This window comes from Gavialis gangeticus, unplaced genomic scaffold, assembly GCF_001723915.1.
Source record: "Gavialis gangeticus isolate Ggan-Ray unplaced genomic scaffold, GavGan_comp1, whole genome shotgun sequence".
In the NCBI taxonomy this organism is placed as follows: domain Eukaryota; kingdom Metazoa; phylum Chordata; order Crocodylia; family Gavialidae; genus Gavialis; species Gavialis gangeticus.
In genome coordinates, this window is record NW_017729029.1 from 60,760,459 (window position 1) to 60,775,536 (window position 15,078).

The window sequence follows — 15,078 nt, forward strand, 5'->3', positions numbered from 1 at the left end:
ATTAGTTATATTTGTAGTGAAACATATGCCACACCCCAGGGGTGGCTGTGATGTCTCCTTGTGGTCATGCAGGTCCTGTTTCACCCTGGGTTCCCTCCCCTTCTTTCCCCATGACATGACTTACTGCAAATACTTAACTTGGAAAAAAGAGGCTGCCCAGGGACCCCAGAGTTAGCCCTTCTGCCAACAGTCTATGCTCTAGCTTGCTAATTGCCTCAAGGCAATTTTATACATGAGCACACACACGCACTATATATATGTGTATGTATGTGTGTATATGTGTATGTGTGTGTGTGCATATATATGTATATATCCACGTATATATGTACATGGGAGGGTGTGTATATGCATATATATAGATGCATTTATATAATGCACATGTGCCCGCCCACACACACACACACCCTTATTATATATATAGGTCTGAGTATGTGTGTATGTGTGTGTATATATTTATGTGTGCATATATAGAGAATATGTGTGCGTGTGCACACACATATACATATACATATACATATACATATACATATACATATGTATGTATGTATGTATATACATATACTACAAGCTCTCATGGACAGAAATGCACAGCTCCAGGCTGATTTACAATTTTGGAGGATCTGGCCTTTACTCATTGACTTTGGCTCTTAATTTTAACTTTATCTGTGGGCTTAATTAATTTTTATTGCTAACATAATTTCCTTGTCTGTGTTTTGATAATGAATTTGATGTAGCCAATTCCTGTTCATTGCCAGAGCTAAATGTTCCTGTTTGTGCCCTTAATGAAATTATACTATAATAATTTAATTGCTCGTCGAACCTCCATTTATTATGTACAACTTCTTTTTTTAAAAAAAATCTCTTTTGACTTGGATTACAGACAACATGCAGCTAATGAGTTGCAGGAGGTATCTTTCAGAATCAAATTAGATTTAGCTCTCTAAATTAATATGGGTGGAATTCTCTGTTGCAAATCAGAACTTTTAGAACCTGCTCATTGTAGTCATTTAAAATTCAGATCTGTGCAGTAGATTTAACAGTAATTTGTTTGTTCTTTCCCATATTTTTCCTTATGTGAAAGAACAACTTTGGGGCTTTTTATGTACTGATCCAGACCATGTCCCCCTTCCTCTACTGATCTGAATTTGTAGGGAAACTCAGACCTTTCACTACTGTTTGAATGGAAGAGACAGTGAAGGTATCTCATGGAAAGATTTTTCACCTTGATATTCTATTGAAGCTATTGGAGCATATTGAGGAGGGAGTGTTTGGACTGGAGCCTGAAAAAATGCACGTGACCCTCACCTCCTGCCCCACAGAAATTATTACAGGCAAAGGCTATAATTAACTCTACATAACTATATAAGCATCTGTATTGCTACCTTTGCTCCCCTGACTCCCAGGATATTTGAGAGCTGCTGTAGCTATATGAAAGACCTTGGTAGCTAAGCACTAATGTCAAGGCAAAGAGACAGCATTAGGAATCCCATCCAGAGGAGAGATGAAAACATTGTTTGAAAAACTATCTGTTTAACTTCCTCTAATTATATTGGTTAAATGGTTAATTGATAACACAGCAGCTCAGACAAGGCTCTTGCTGGGAGATGCTCCCTGGGCCCTTTGATGGGGTGGGGGAGGCAGTGGCAAGCCCTGCCACACAACACAGCCCATGTAAAGCTGCAGGCAGCAGCAGCAGGTGAGGGGCTTTCCCAGCCCACTGAAGCCTCTTGTGCACTGGGAGAGAGGGATCACTTGTGAAGGAGCAGCTAATTACTTAATTGACAAGCCGTCAGGCCATAAGCTGTTTTCCTCTTTAACCTCTTAGACTATAAGTATTAGTCCCCCCTCACACCTCCCCTCCCTCCTATCCACTGTGGTATCTTCCTGGGCTGCCCAGACCCGGCTCACAGGGCTTTAGTTAAAGTAGTGCTAAGATCACATGATAGGCTAATGGGGGCAGTCTCAGCAAAGAACTCTACTGGGAGATTTCTTCACAGAAAATTCCTCCAACAGCATTTATATAACATATGAGCAAAATGAGAGGTCTCCAGATTATCCATTGCACAGGGTCCTGGGTATGGCCAGTACTGAAGGTCATGCCTGGGCATTTTCACCATTGCTGTACTGATTTGCACATGATGGGGGTCTGGCAACATGTAAGAACTCTACTGCAGCTGCTTCCTATACATTTGAATTGGGAAATATAAAGAAAGACCATTAGAAAAACAAAGGGCATTTCAGACTGGGGGGAAAAATTAGCTGATCTGCTTGGAGGCAAAACTGGTTTGTTTTAAAAGGTAAAAATCTCCAAAAATCAAAACACTTAGTTTCATCACCCACAACTGTTAGCTGCTTTTCACAAAGCTCTAATGCCAAGTGACCTGTTTTAGAGGAGGTGATATTTCTGTCTCCTCCTAGATAATGAAAAGTTACTTCTGTGACCCAGTGATTATTTTCTTGGAGCTATTTCCAATCAGCAGAAGAACATCATGGCAGGGAATAATGACTAATTTTATGTCTCATCGTATTGTGTTGGTTGGCAAAGAAACATTCTTAAGCAGTTTCTACAGCTTCTGATATTTTGATATTGCAAGGAGCCAAAGACTGGCACATGTATAATATATGATAGCTATTCACTCGGTTTAAAGGACTAAAACTGATTTTAAGCAAACCCCTCAAGATATCAGTCTGTATGATACAGAGTCTCGGTATCTCACTTTATATTCATGGCATTTTCTTGCCAAAATGTTATTTAGTGTCAGATGTGATGTATTGTTTCTTTAAAATGTTCCACACGTGCCACATTGCTATGGGCATATAAGAGTATGTAGCTTACTATCAAGAAGGAAGCTAACAAAGTGAGATAGCAAGGTAGAATTTCACTTTTGTTCATCAGATTCTCATTTTTGGGTGCCAGACCCTCATCTCTAATTATTGCCCTTAAAGCTTTTTACTATTCATTGGTATCTAGAGAAAGTTTACAGAAAAAAATGTAACTAAATATATTAGATTTCCCCCTCCTCTTTTGCACTGTTTCTCTGACTAGCTAGCTGTTTGTCTTGGTGCATGAAAAGGTGTTCAGTGCTGTCAGGAATCTGTGATGGGTTGGATTGGGAGGGCAGCTCAGCTAAGGCTCTGACCTGCCCTGTTTTTCCAGAACTGTTGATGGGGTGAACCTCTTTGTGAAATATATTCAGTGTGTTTGTATTAAATGCCTGTTTTGCCCTATTGTATTAATAGTCAGAACTGAAACCTAGCTTTTACATCTGCCATCCTGCATTAATTAAACCAACATTAATGGACATTCTCTGATTCTGAGTGGAAAACAAACTGAAGGAAAGGAGCTAACAGCCATAGCAAGCTGTTGTAGCAAGCTATGCCAGCTATAAAAATGGGAGTTTGCTTAAAAAGACAATCTTTTTCCCCCTCATGCTCAATCAATGTCTCTATAACTACTTGAATGTCTACCAAGAAAATATCTTTTTATATAGACAGATTACACTTTTGTACAGAACTGGACTTGGTAATATATTTCAGTGCACTTTCATGAAGGATAACACTTATCCAGTGCTGTACGGTTTTGATAAGGACAATTACCTTTTAGAATGACATGGATGAAAAAATAAGTTCTCTGTTCTAAATCCATACAAGGCTGAATGACTGTCTTCCCTTTTCTATTGGTAAATGTGTGGAGTTCAAATAAACCTCCAATTTAAGGATCATTTAATGTGCTTAGTACCACTGGGATCATTTCATGTCCATAGTACCATTGGAAAGGCATTATATGATTCTTTGAATTTATGGGCTGCTTTACAAGGTATCTCATTTTTCTGGAATAGAAATCAGTGAATTTTGCATCAGAGTTACCATAACTTTGGCTGTTTTGCAACACTTTAAACAGCAGTTAATAGCATTAGGTATTTGGGGGAGCATTAGGTGCAGGGGAAGAGTATGCGGGTGCAAGGGGGTGCTGTTGTGGGCAGTACAATATGAGACAATATTCGTATAGAATCAATGTGCATCAAAGAATACTGAAAAATGATAATAGCCAGCAGTAACCCATTGTTGGATGGCATAAACACATCAAGCTGTGATCTGCACTTTTTAAGTATGAACTTTCTTCTTCTTTGGCCCTAAAGAAAGAGTCAGTATCTGAATGTAGCTGAGATTTAAAAAATTATAGATGTCTGACATTATTGCTAATTCTCATTTGCTTCTGCTGCATCATGTGTTTGTCTCAAAATCTTTGCCATAGATTTAGAAACAGCATTTGTATTGATAGTCCATAACCTAGGTAACTGCAAACCTCACATGCACATATCTGCATCACTGGAACTTGTTTACCATTTCCCTCTATCTGGATGTCTTGGCTAAATAAATGTGATCTATTAGCTTACATTCACAGAGGCTATGATAAATCTCCCAGAATATTTTAGTTCATATGAAGCTGGAATTTTTAACTAGGAGCTTTCATTAGTTTCTCTCCTCAGCACTGCACTTCTTGGGATGGAAGTGCCTGTGGCCTTTTAGCTCCACTTTCCTAATGTATAGGAAGTGAGCAGTATTTCTTTATTGACACTCCCTGTGTTTTATAAATTTAGAAAGCAGACCGAACAGAAATCTCTCTCTCTCTCTTGATATAGATATACACACACACTAAGGCCTGTATACTAAACACATTTAGTAAATATAACTTTTGGGGCCTAGAGTATCCATGTAATTTCCTTATTCTGTTATTGCTGTGCTAATAGGCAGGAAACACAACAGATCTCCAACATAATTGTGCAAAATCTTGCTTACCTCCCCACCCTCCCCATCCTCCTTAGGCTTATCCCTGGACTGAGATTGAGAAACTCCTTGCTTCCTGCCCAGTCTTGCTGCTGCTAATGGATCTTTAACCATTAAGTGAGCACAGGGATTTGGGGGAGTCCTCATTCTCACAAAATAAGAGGTATTTTCCAATATCCCAGAATGCTCTGGTATGCCTTAGTACCAGAGGTCCAATGGTAACAATAGGAGTCATTTTAGACCTTGCTGCTTCAAGAAGATGTAAAGGGAAGGCCACTCACTTACCCAGAAGATGCTGACTCAAAGGAATAAAGGGTCCATCTGCTTGTCCTCTAAAGATGACATCCAGAAGTGAAAATAGAAGCCTAATGTGATAAAGGAGATGGTAAGAGGCAGCCTGTGAAGAACAGGTTCTACTTAGTAAGTCCCAGCATGGTTGGGAATTTGCCTAACATTCACTAAATGTTTTACTGACCTTGCTAAACTTTCAGTGAACCTTTGCAAGTTCCAGGTTTTTAACCAGGAAACTTCCACAAAGCTCTGTCAATCTCTGCTCGAACTTCTCACCAAATAATTTATGTGATGAACTGCTTAATCTTTTTTTTCCCTTGTTCATCCATCTCTAATAAGCAGCAGCACTGACATGTCTTTCAGTCTCTTTGCACAGGATTTTGTTACACACAGGAAATTGGTTTAAACTTTCAGTCTGTCGGTTCATCTGCAGAGGAAGGAATAAAACCAAACCCCACAAAGTTCTAGCTACTCTTTGCTTCCAGAGCACCCCTAGGCAGATAGTCTGGTTAATCTGAAGACTAGCCAAGCACTCTGGGTCTCTTTTCAAGAGGGAACTTCAGAGCAACAGCACCTGTTAAAACAGAGCAAGGCAATACATGCTTAGTTAGAAAAGACAGTCTAGTGTTGTTAAGTTACTGGGCAGTAACATTTTTATGCTTTTTCCTGAGAAAATGAAAATGAAATATTTCCAGACCGAGAAGTACTCAACACTCCTAATAGTGAAAAGAAACATAACAGGCAGGGCACCAATTCTGCAACCAGAGTTTTAAAGATTTCTTATATTTCCATGGAATTCTGCTGAAGTCAGAAGGGGCTGCCCACGTGGATCTGGTTGACAGAGATTTGCCTAAGTCTCTTATTGTAACAAAAGCAGCAATAATAGCTTCTTTGTTCTATGAAGAGCCCTAGAGTTCTTCAACATTGCATACAGAATTAGATATCTATTGTATGAATGTGTGTAAGCAAGAGATTGACTTCACAGCCCAGGATATGGGGTAGTCATGTCAAGTTCCTGCTCCAACACATATTTAATTATTTATGCAAAGAAACCAACTCCATGAGGATAGATTGAGCAATAATTATCCCATACTGCTAAAAAGCCTGATGGTTAGGGCAGTTGACTGGTATATGGGAAATCTGGTGTATAGGATATGCTTAGGTCCCTTGGTTCAAGTTTCTGCTCCATATCAATGGGACTGAGGATTTAAAAACAGCTCCCTGATACTTGGCTCATTGCTGTAATGGGGTGAGTCTCTCTCACTGTGTTGTAAGAAAATGTTTGACATAGGTTAGACTCCTAATTCCAGACTAGGGTTCATGGATAAGAATCCCTAATGGGAAAGGCACATCCTTATAGCCCAGGCATGCTCAACCACTGTCTCATGGGCCAAATCTGGCCCACAGAGCCAGGACATCTGGCCTGCAGGGCTCCCCATGGGTGGGGAAATTTGGCTGTATGGGAATGGTGGCAATTAGTATTGCCACCCACCCGCCACTGCCAAATTCCCAAGCCCTGTGCAGCTGGGCCTGGGCTGCTGTACCATCTCCCCTTCATGCTGTGGGATCGGGCCCACCAGCTTCATCTGGCTTGTGGATGGACCAGGCACCTCCCATTTGGCCTGCAGCACAAAAAGTTTCAGCACCACTGTTTTAGCCCATAGTTACCCATATAGCTACCTTGAATGGGTGAGGCTTAGGCTCTACCTTCCTTAAGAAGTTCCCTGTTCAACTTGTGGGTTTCTGTGAATTCTGCTGATTCACAGAATTTTACTCAAGGATGGGAAATTTTACCCAAAGATGAATATTCCACTGGGTGGCAGGATAGAAAAAACCTAGACATTGAAATGCTGCATATTTCAATGCTCAGGTCCCTTGGTGAGTTTAGTCACTAGGTCTGGGGAAATGGGGCATTTCTGTTTGGGAATTGCCTAGCATGTTTTTGAGAGTTTTATTAAACAAATAAGTAGTGATCATGCCAGTTACTAAAGAGGAATCTGGCCAAAATATATAAATAAATAGCCACTGGAGTAAGCGGCCATCAGTATATGGTATTATTGTAAACAGTTAGAGAAATTTATTGCAGGCATCACTACCAAGAGCTTGAAACAACAATTTCAGATTGATTAATTTAATCTGCATATAACATAATATGGAAAAAAAATCCATGGGAACATTGTGTAACAAGTATTTTTACTCTCAAATTGTGGTTCTTACCTTTAAGATTCATTGCTATTTGGAACCCCAGAAGGTATATTACATTTGTGCCTCCATTGCATTGACAAGATACAGTGTTTCACTTTCATGTACTAGAACTTGAGTAACGTCTTATGGAATTGCAAGTTTCCACTTGTGAGCCATGTGCTTTATAGCTAACAAGAAACGTTCAGTGATATCAGTAAGGGACGTGGCAGGATTTACAAGGCAGTAGATGACAGGTCTGTGTCTTGTTCTTGCAGCTGCACTTACGATTTTGTGTCTGACAGCAAACATAAAATTTAATACAGTTAGCTTTCTTCAACCAACCCATTCCCAATGTGTAACTCTGTTTTATAGATGACGAGAAAGGACATTCTGGAAGTCAAATGTATAAACAAGCATAAAAATTACAATCTGATTTTAAAAGAAAGAAACAGATCTCTAAAAGATAACCATGGGATAAATCTCCAGGACTATGCAGTAGCAAAATGTGAAATCAGTGTATGTATTTTATTTTTTCTCTTCAGCTGAATAACCTAGAAAGATATTAAATATATTATAAACCAATTATAAAATGTATTTTTTGCTGTGTATAAATCATTAGGTGTCATGTTATTCAAGAGAAAGCTCCGTTGGGGTGTTGTATTTGTATTCTCACGTGACAAATTCACACTTTATGCTAAAATCATAAGTCTGTATTGAAAAAAGTGTGTTGTAGTAGTTTATTTGGCCTGATTTCTTCCACTGTTCCTCCCCATACATATCAGCACCATATGATGATTTATGATATATCATATGATTTAACATTCCACTGAACAAATCCATCAGGAAAGCATACTGTTTGAAAATAAATATAGTAAGTCAAGAGTATCAGTTCAAACAGTAGTCTGTATAATCTGTGTGAAATCCTGCTCAGCTGATGACAAAGATCTAATTGATTTCTGAGCATCAGGATTTCATACAAATCCATTGTGGTCTCCAGTCAGCTAATGTTAGGTTGTCAAACTCTTAGAACAAGGGATGGGTTATTTTCCTAATTTTGCATATATTTAGATGGTTTTATTTTACAATAAACTACTGTAGCACTAGGTAGAAATACTGACTTGCTTTTAGGCTTGCCTAAGGCCAAAGCCTGTCACCATGCAAAAGTACAGGAGTGGCTGGGGGAGGGAAAGAGGAAGCATTGATTCTACAACTTTTGTATAAGTCGGTGGTTCTCAACTTTTTTAGACTTAATGTCCCTTGTTAGACTCAAGGCAGTCCTTGGTAGACTTGAGGCACCCCTTGGAAAATGCCAGCACATAATTTTTACTAAGAACTCAGACCACAACAACTCAGAATGTTTTTAATACCATGAATTCCTATTTGAGATCTCTAGGTTTACCTTGTGAATCATGCTTGCATACCTAGCAGTGCTAATTTTGTATGGCGCCCTGTGGCACCCTTGAAAGGATCTAAAGGCACTGTGGGTTCTGTGGCACCCTGGCTGAGAATCATTGGTATTAATTGTGTTGCACCTACCCTGATGAGCAGGGATTCTGGTTTTCCCTGATAAAAAATTGCAAATTCTTTGATAAACCCCCCCAAATCCATGATTAAAATGAAAGGCCCCCCATAGCCTCTCTAGTTCTTCTGGTGCCCCTCACTCCACCCTAGTCCCCCCAGTCCTGCTGGTGCCCCTCACTCCCCACCCACAGCCCTATGGCCTTGCTGGTGCCCCTCACTGCCCCCTAGCCCAGCAGAAGGTGGCAGCTGCTGCAGTGGAGCGGAGCCCAGCTTCCCTGCCTGCTGTAGGCTTGGGCGAGTGGAGGGGCAGTCTAGATCCCTGCTGTGGCATGCACACCTGGGGGGGCAGGGGGACCCATGCCTCCCAGATCTGTGCACGAGACAGGGGCTGTGCATCCCAGTGCTGTGAAGAACAGCAGAGCCATGCAGGAAAGCAATGTGTTCCCTGCATGCATGGCTTCAGTGGGAGTAACAGTGTGGGGTTATGTGCAGGGGATGCGTTGTCAGGGCAGTGCAGAGCTTGAAGTGGCAAGCAGCTTTTCTGTGTGGCCCCACTCTTCTTTGCAGTGCCAGTTTGCATATGCTGGGTTGCGGAGGCCCTGGGGGAGGGCAGCAAGGTGGGAGCCTAAGCCTGAAGCACAGATCCAGGGCCATCCCTAGAGGGGGGTGAATCAGGGCAACCACTCTAGGCCCTGCATTTTAGGGGGCCACATGGAGCAGGGTGGAGCGGTGGCTCCATATCCAGCTCCTTGCTACACCCCTGCCCTCTGGCCACCGATGCTGCCACTGCCACTGCCAATGGCAGTGGCAGCTTCTTTGGGTCCAGGGGCCATGGGATTGGAGTGGGGGTGGAGCCCTGTATGGGCTGATTTGCCCTGGGCCCTGCACTCTGGTCGGATCAGCTCTGCACAGATCTGTGGGGCATGAGTCCCCATGCCCCCTGGGATTGCATGCAGCAGCAGGGAGCATTCTCCCCTGCCCAAGCCCACAGTGAGCAGCCTGCCCCACCCCTGACCTGCACATATATCTGGGGGGGCAGGTCCCCTCTGCCCCCTCTGGGAGTGTGTGAAGCAGCAGGGAGCCAGCCTCACCCCCTCTACCCCTTGGATGAGCCACCTGTGGCCCTGTCCCACCCCCCCACCAGGGCCATGCAGCTGCACATTGCATCCCCAGGCCCTAACCCCCCCCGGCACTGCTCAGCTGGGCAGCAGCCCCAGCCCTGCCCAACTCCCTCCCTTCCTCTCTATGGGGGCATCAATCCCCCCCACCCCCCACTTACTTGTGAGAGCTGCTGTCCATGCTGCCTATGTACATGCACATGGTGCCCCCTGCCTGGGCACCCTCCTCCTTCTCCCTCCCAGCCCCTTGCAGGTGGGAACTCTGCCAGCCTGGAGAGAGCTTGTTGCAAAACTACAAAATCTGTGGGTTTCTCCCATAAAATGAGAAATCTGCGTTTGCCTCTAGTAAAAGGTAAAATCCATGGTTTTCTCCATTTTCCCATGGGAAAGGGGAAACCCAGATCCCTGCTGATGAGCACTAATGCCTACAAACAATCTAGTTTGATACTCATGTGAGGAAAGTTTCCAAAATCAGACCCAGTATCCCAGGATGAATGGGCAAAGTTGTTTGTCAAAAAAGAAATCATTATTATACTTCAGTTCTTGCACATTTCTTATTATTTTGTTTTACTTGACTGAACCAAAAATAACTCTTTAACAACTGTGGTGATTAGGATGGGGAGAAAGATTTTTGGCACGTAGCTAATACAAGAGGAGTAGGTTTTGATGTGTTGTGGAGGAACCATTTTCATAGATTTCATAGACATTAGGGCTGGGAGGGTCCTTGGAAGATCATCGAGTCCAGCCCTCCTCCCGAAGGGCAGGAAGTCACCTGGGGTCACAGGATTTTATCTGACCCTGAAAGGTGCTAAGGGCACCAGAGGATTTAGCCTCCTCCAGGCAATTTCTGAAAGGAGGGTTTCTGAAATGGAGGCCTAAACTTTCAACAAGCCAGGAGCTAAAAGTGGAAGGACTCAATTCTCTAGAGCTCAGAGTTCATGTGGAAAAAGAAAAGAATTCCAGGAGCCCAAAGCCTAAAGAAACAAGATAGAGATAAAGCCCTTTTTGGCCTCCAATATGCCAGTTTTTCCTTTCTGCTGTTTACATTATCTGTCTCTGGGGAACAAAGAACTTTCTGCCTGTTAGGTTTGTATAAAGTCCCTAAGAAAGCACGCTGGAACAGTTCGGTCTTGGGGCCAATCTGCAACTAGAACCTCAGGTATTTTCCTGCCTTTCCTTGCAGTCACTGTAATTGCACATGACTATATATGACAGTTTACCTTCAGTTCTCTGATGCTTTTGAGAATCTCCCTTCATACATACTGTGTCACTGGAATTTATTCAGACTCTTTTCTGCATTAGTTAGTGACCTACAGCATGAGACATGGGGAACTGCTTCTGGAAGTGTTCTCCTCATTTAGTGGATGTACAAAGGGTAGAGAAGGGGTGGACAAAATATGGTCCACGGACCGGATCCAGCCTGCCAGTTGATTGTATTTGGCCTGTGGTTGCCCCCACAGTGCTCTGCAAGGGGCCAAGCCCTGCCTGCTCTCACCAGGGGCAGCTTATGCTGCGCTCTCGTGTGCACTTGCCCTGTGCCTGCCAATGGCACCACCCCAGCCCTGGACAATGCATACATTTGCCCCAGCACACACCCCTACATATACAATATACAAGTATAGGACTATTTTGAGCTATTATGCAGTTGGCTCTATATACACTACTAAAAACACATAAATCAGGATGAAAATTAGTTTTTGAAATAAAATTAAAATATGTTATAGTGATGTTGGATTCTTTGTATATGATTTGTTTTTTTATCTATAATTTATTAAAATGACTTTGTCTGAAAGATTTTGTGTGTGCAGCCCTTGACAACTCACCAAAACTTAAGTGGCCCTCCACCCAAAATTGCCTGCCTGCCTGCGTGTCTGTCTGTCTGTGGGGGCTGGGGTGGTGTGAGTGTTATGTCACATCATTGATAGTCTAGACATTGCAAGTTCAAGGCTGTAGCAAAAGTGCTCACTGTATGGCCCTGTCAGATTTCAACAAATCTCTGAGTTGGTGCCAGAAAACACAGCCTACCTGTTTGCTTTTGGTGTGATGCATGCCAAAAAAATGGCAGGTAGTTTCTCTTATGAGCCTGCAAATGGCACCAAGTGCATCCTATGTGTACACAAAAAGGTGGCCACATGGCTCTTGGCATAGAGTGCACACAGAATAAAAGCATGTGGGCAGGGTATGTTCCCAGGGAGGCTCTACCTGGCATAATCCAATGCAGTGTAGACATGTCATTAGCTACACTAACAGAGTTGCTTATGCAGTGTTATTCTACAAAATCTCCCCAGCTCCTGGAACAGATTATGCAGTCATGGAAGATACTACAGATTATTCTACGAACTGGGTCTTGTCAGTCCCAAGCTAAAACATTTCCAGGCAGTCACAAATCCATCACATTTATGATGCATCGAGGCCAGTTTTTAAATGTGCCTGTCTAGATAGAACTATTTCAATCCTGAACTTGGAGATGCAAAGTGGTTGTTAGGCATTTGGCTCATGAATGTTGCTTTCAGCCTCCAGAAGCAGGATTTGTTTATGCACAACATCCTTATTCTCTGTAAAATCTTCTCTGAACAGATTTAGGAATTCAAGTGTGGGACTTTGATGTCCTATTTATGGGCCTAGGGTTTGAAAATTTGGCTCTGGAAAGCAAATTAAATCCTGATATAATGAATGAAATTGGCTCTATGCAGTATTTTTTTTAAATTAGCAATGCATATTAATTAACAGCAGTAATCCTTTTTATCCTGCTTGTCCTCTGGAGCTAATGCTGACCTTAACATCTCAAAGAATCCTATAGAGTTTTACAGTGTGTGAAGCCTACATGTAGGAGGAATTTTCTTCACAGCTGAAAAGCATTTACCTTTGAGATAAAACGTAGCATCCTAAATGTTTATGCAGTAATGAAGTCCTGTTTCAGCATACATTCCAGTACTTAGGCTGGAAGAAAAGTGCTGAAGAAAAATAGCTATTGTGTATGCTTGGTAGGTCTACCATTTTAAATGAAACATACATGCCAGCATCTGAATCCTTTCTAATGCCATTTGAAATTCACTAACTAGTTAGCCCTGTTAAGGCATATTCAGAGTAAATTTAATGACAGAGGTTGAGAAGGCACCACCTATTTCTTTGCTCAGGAAGTGGGAGAGCTAATCTGTAGCCCCTGCAGTCAGAGGAGGTTTGAACACCCTCCCTCATTTCCCAGGAATGTACTCTAAATCACCAGGTTATGGACTGGGGAGGGTCTAAGAACACGCTTTACCTATCCTGTGGAAGCCTGGCCACTGAGCAGTACAATAGCTGTACAGTCCCAGAAAACTGCTGCTTTCCCCAATAAATATCAAGATTTTGCTGATACTTTTAATAAAAAAAAAAAAGAAAAGAAAAGAAAACAGATCCCCTGCCAGCTCAAAGAATTACTACTTCCCAGCCACTTCCAGCTTGGGGTAGAGATTTCCTTTGAGAGCATTTATGCTTTCTTTGTGCCTGAGTTGTACACCCTCAGGAAATCCTAGAAAATTGGATTCATCCATCAGTCAAGTCATGGGCCACAACATTTTTTTGTCCCCAAAGAAGGATGGAGCCCTACACCCTCTTGCGGATACCTGTGTTCCGAACCAAGTCGCCATATGCCACCAGTGCAATTTGCTGCTGACGAAGGAGCCCTTTGATAGGCTTGATTTGGTCACAGTACTCACTACACTTTCTGTGAGGAGCCTACAACCTGGACGGGATTCAAGAGGGAGGTGAATAAAAAACAGCTTTCTGAGCTGATATTGTGACTTTGCAACTCTAGAAATGTTCCTTGGATTCTGTAACTGTCTAGACCATTACAATATTTTATTAATGGGATTTTTTATGATATATCAGTTTGTTGTTATCTAGATATTGTACTTTTTCTGAGAGCCAGTTCCCCATACAAGACATGTATGTTGCATTCTAGAGAGGGGTGTTGGCTAGGGACTCTTGCAAAATAGTGGTGCTCACAAAAAGGGCTACCCACAGGGGATAGGTTCACAGAAAGGGACATTTTGTCTCTCTGGTTATGGACTATGATATGTGGAGGTTTTTGCTATATTCAGGTTGTGTAGCAGAGTGGAGGGTGCTTGGTTTTTCCAAGCTTCTGAGCTTCCTTCTGGGAAGCTTTTTTTCCCCCCTCCTGTTGCTTCAGGTGGCAGGATTTTTTTTCCACCTTATTCAGAAGAATTGGGTGTTGGGTAAAGCCAAGGTTGGGATTTTGAATTGGATGTGCTGATGCTCCTTCTAGAACTAAAACTCAGAGGTTCTTGGTGAAAGGATCTTGCCCCTCCACTTGGGGTCAGATCAGTTGCCACATTGGGTCAGGTCAGCATAGACTCTGGGGGATTTTGCCTTCCTCTGTAGTGAAGGGCATGGTCCTTTCCCTTGGATTTGTAGAGTGTATTTTAACAACGCTTGCAGAAATGGGACATTGATAGTGCTCTTGCCCCTCTGCTTTACCTGTGGTGGATTACAGTGTTCTTGGTGTCTTGGGGAAATGTGCTTTGTAATAGTGCAACAGGATTCATAGATTCATAGACTCATGGATTCATAGACGCCAGGGCTGGAAGGGACCTCGAAAGATCATTGAGTCCAGCCCTCTGCCCCAGGGTTAGGAAATCAGCAGGGATCATAGGATCCCAGCAAGATAAATATCCAAATGTCTCTTGAAGGCGTTCAAGGTAGGCGCTTGAGCCACTTCCAGTGGCAGTCTATTCCAAAACTTGGGGGCTTGGAGAGTAAAGAAATTCTTCCTTATGTCTAGCCTGAAACGGTCATGGAGGAGTTTGTGACCATCCGACCTTGTCATCCCTTGGAGCACTCTGGTGAACAGACGTTCTCCCCGATCTTGGTGAGCACCCCTGATAAACTTATAGGTGGCTACCAGATCACCCTTGAGCCTGCACTTTTCCAGGCTGAAGAGTCCCATGGCTCTCAGCCTCTCATCATAATGTCTGTATTCCTGACCTCTGATCATGCACTCTATCTGCACTCTCTCAAGCTTCTCCACATCCTTTTTGAATTGTGGAGCCCAAACTGGGCACAGTACTCCAGCTGTGGCCTCAACAAGGCCGAGTACAACAGGAGAATGACATCCTGGGATTTACTTGAGAAGCATCTATGGATGCAATTCAGTGTTTTGCTTGCTTTACTAGCT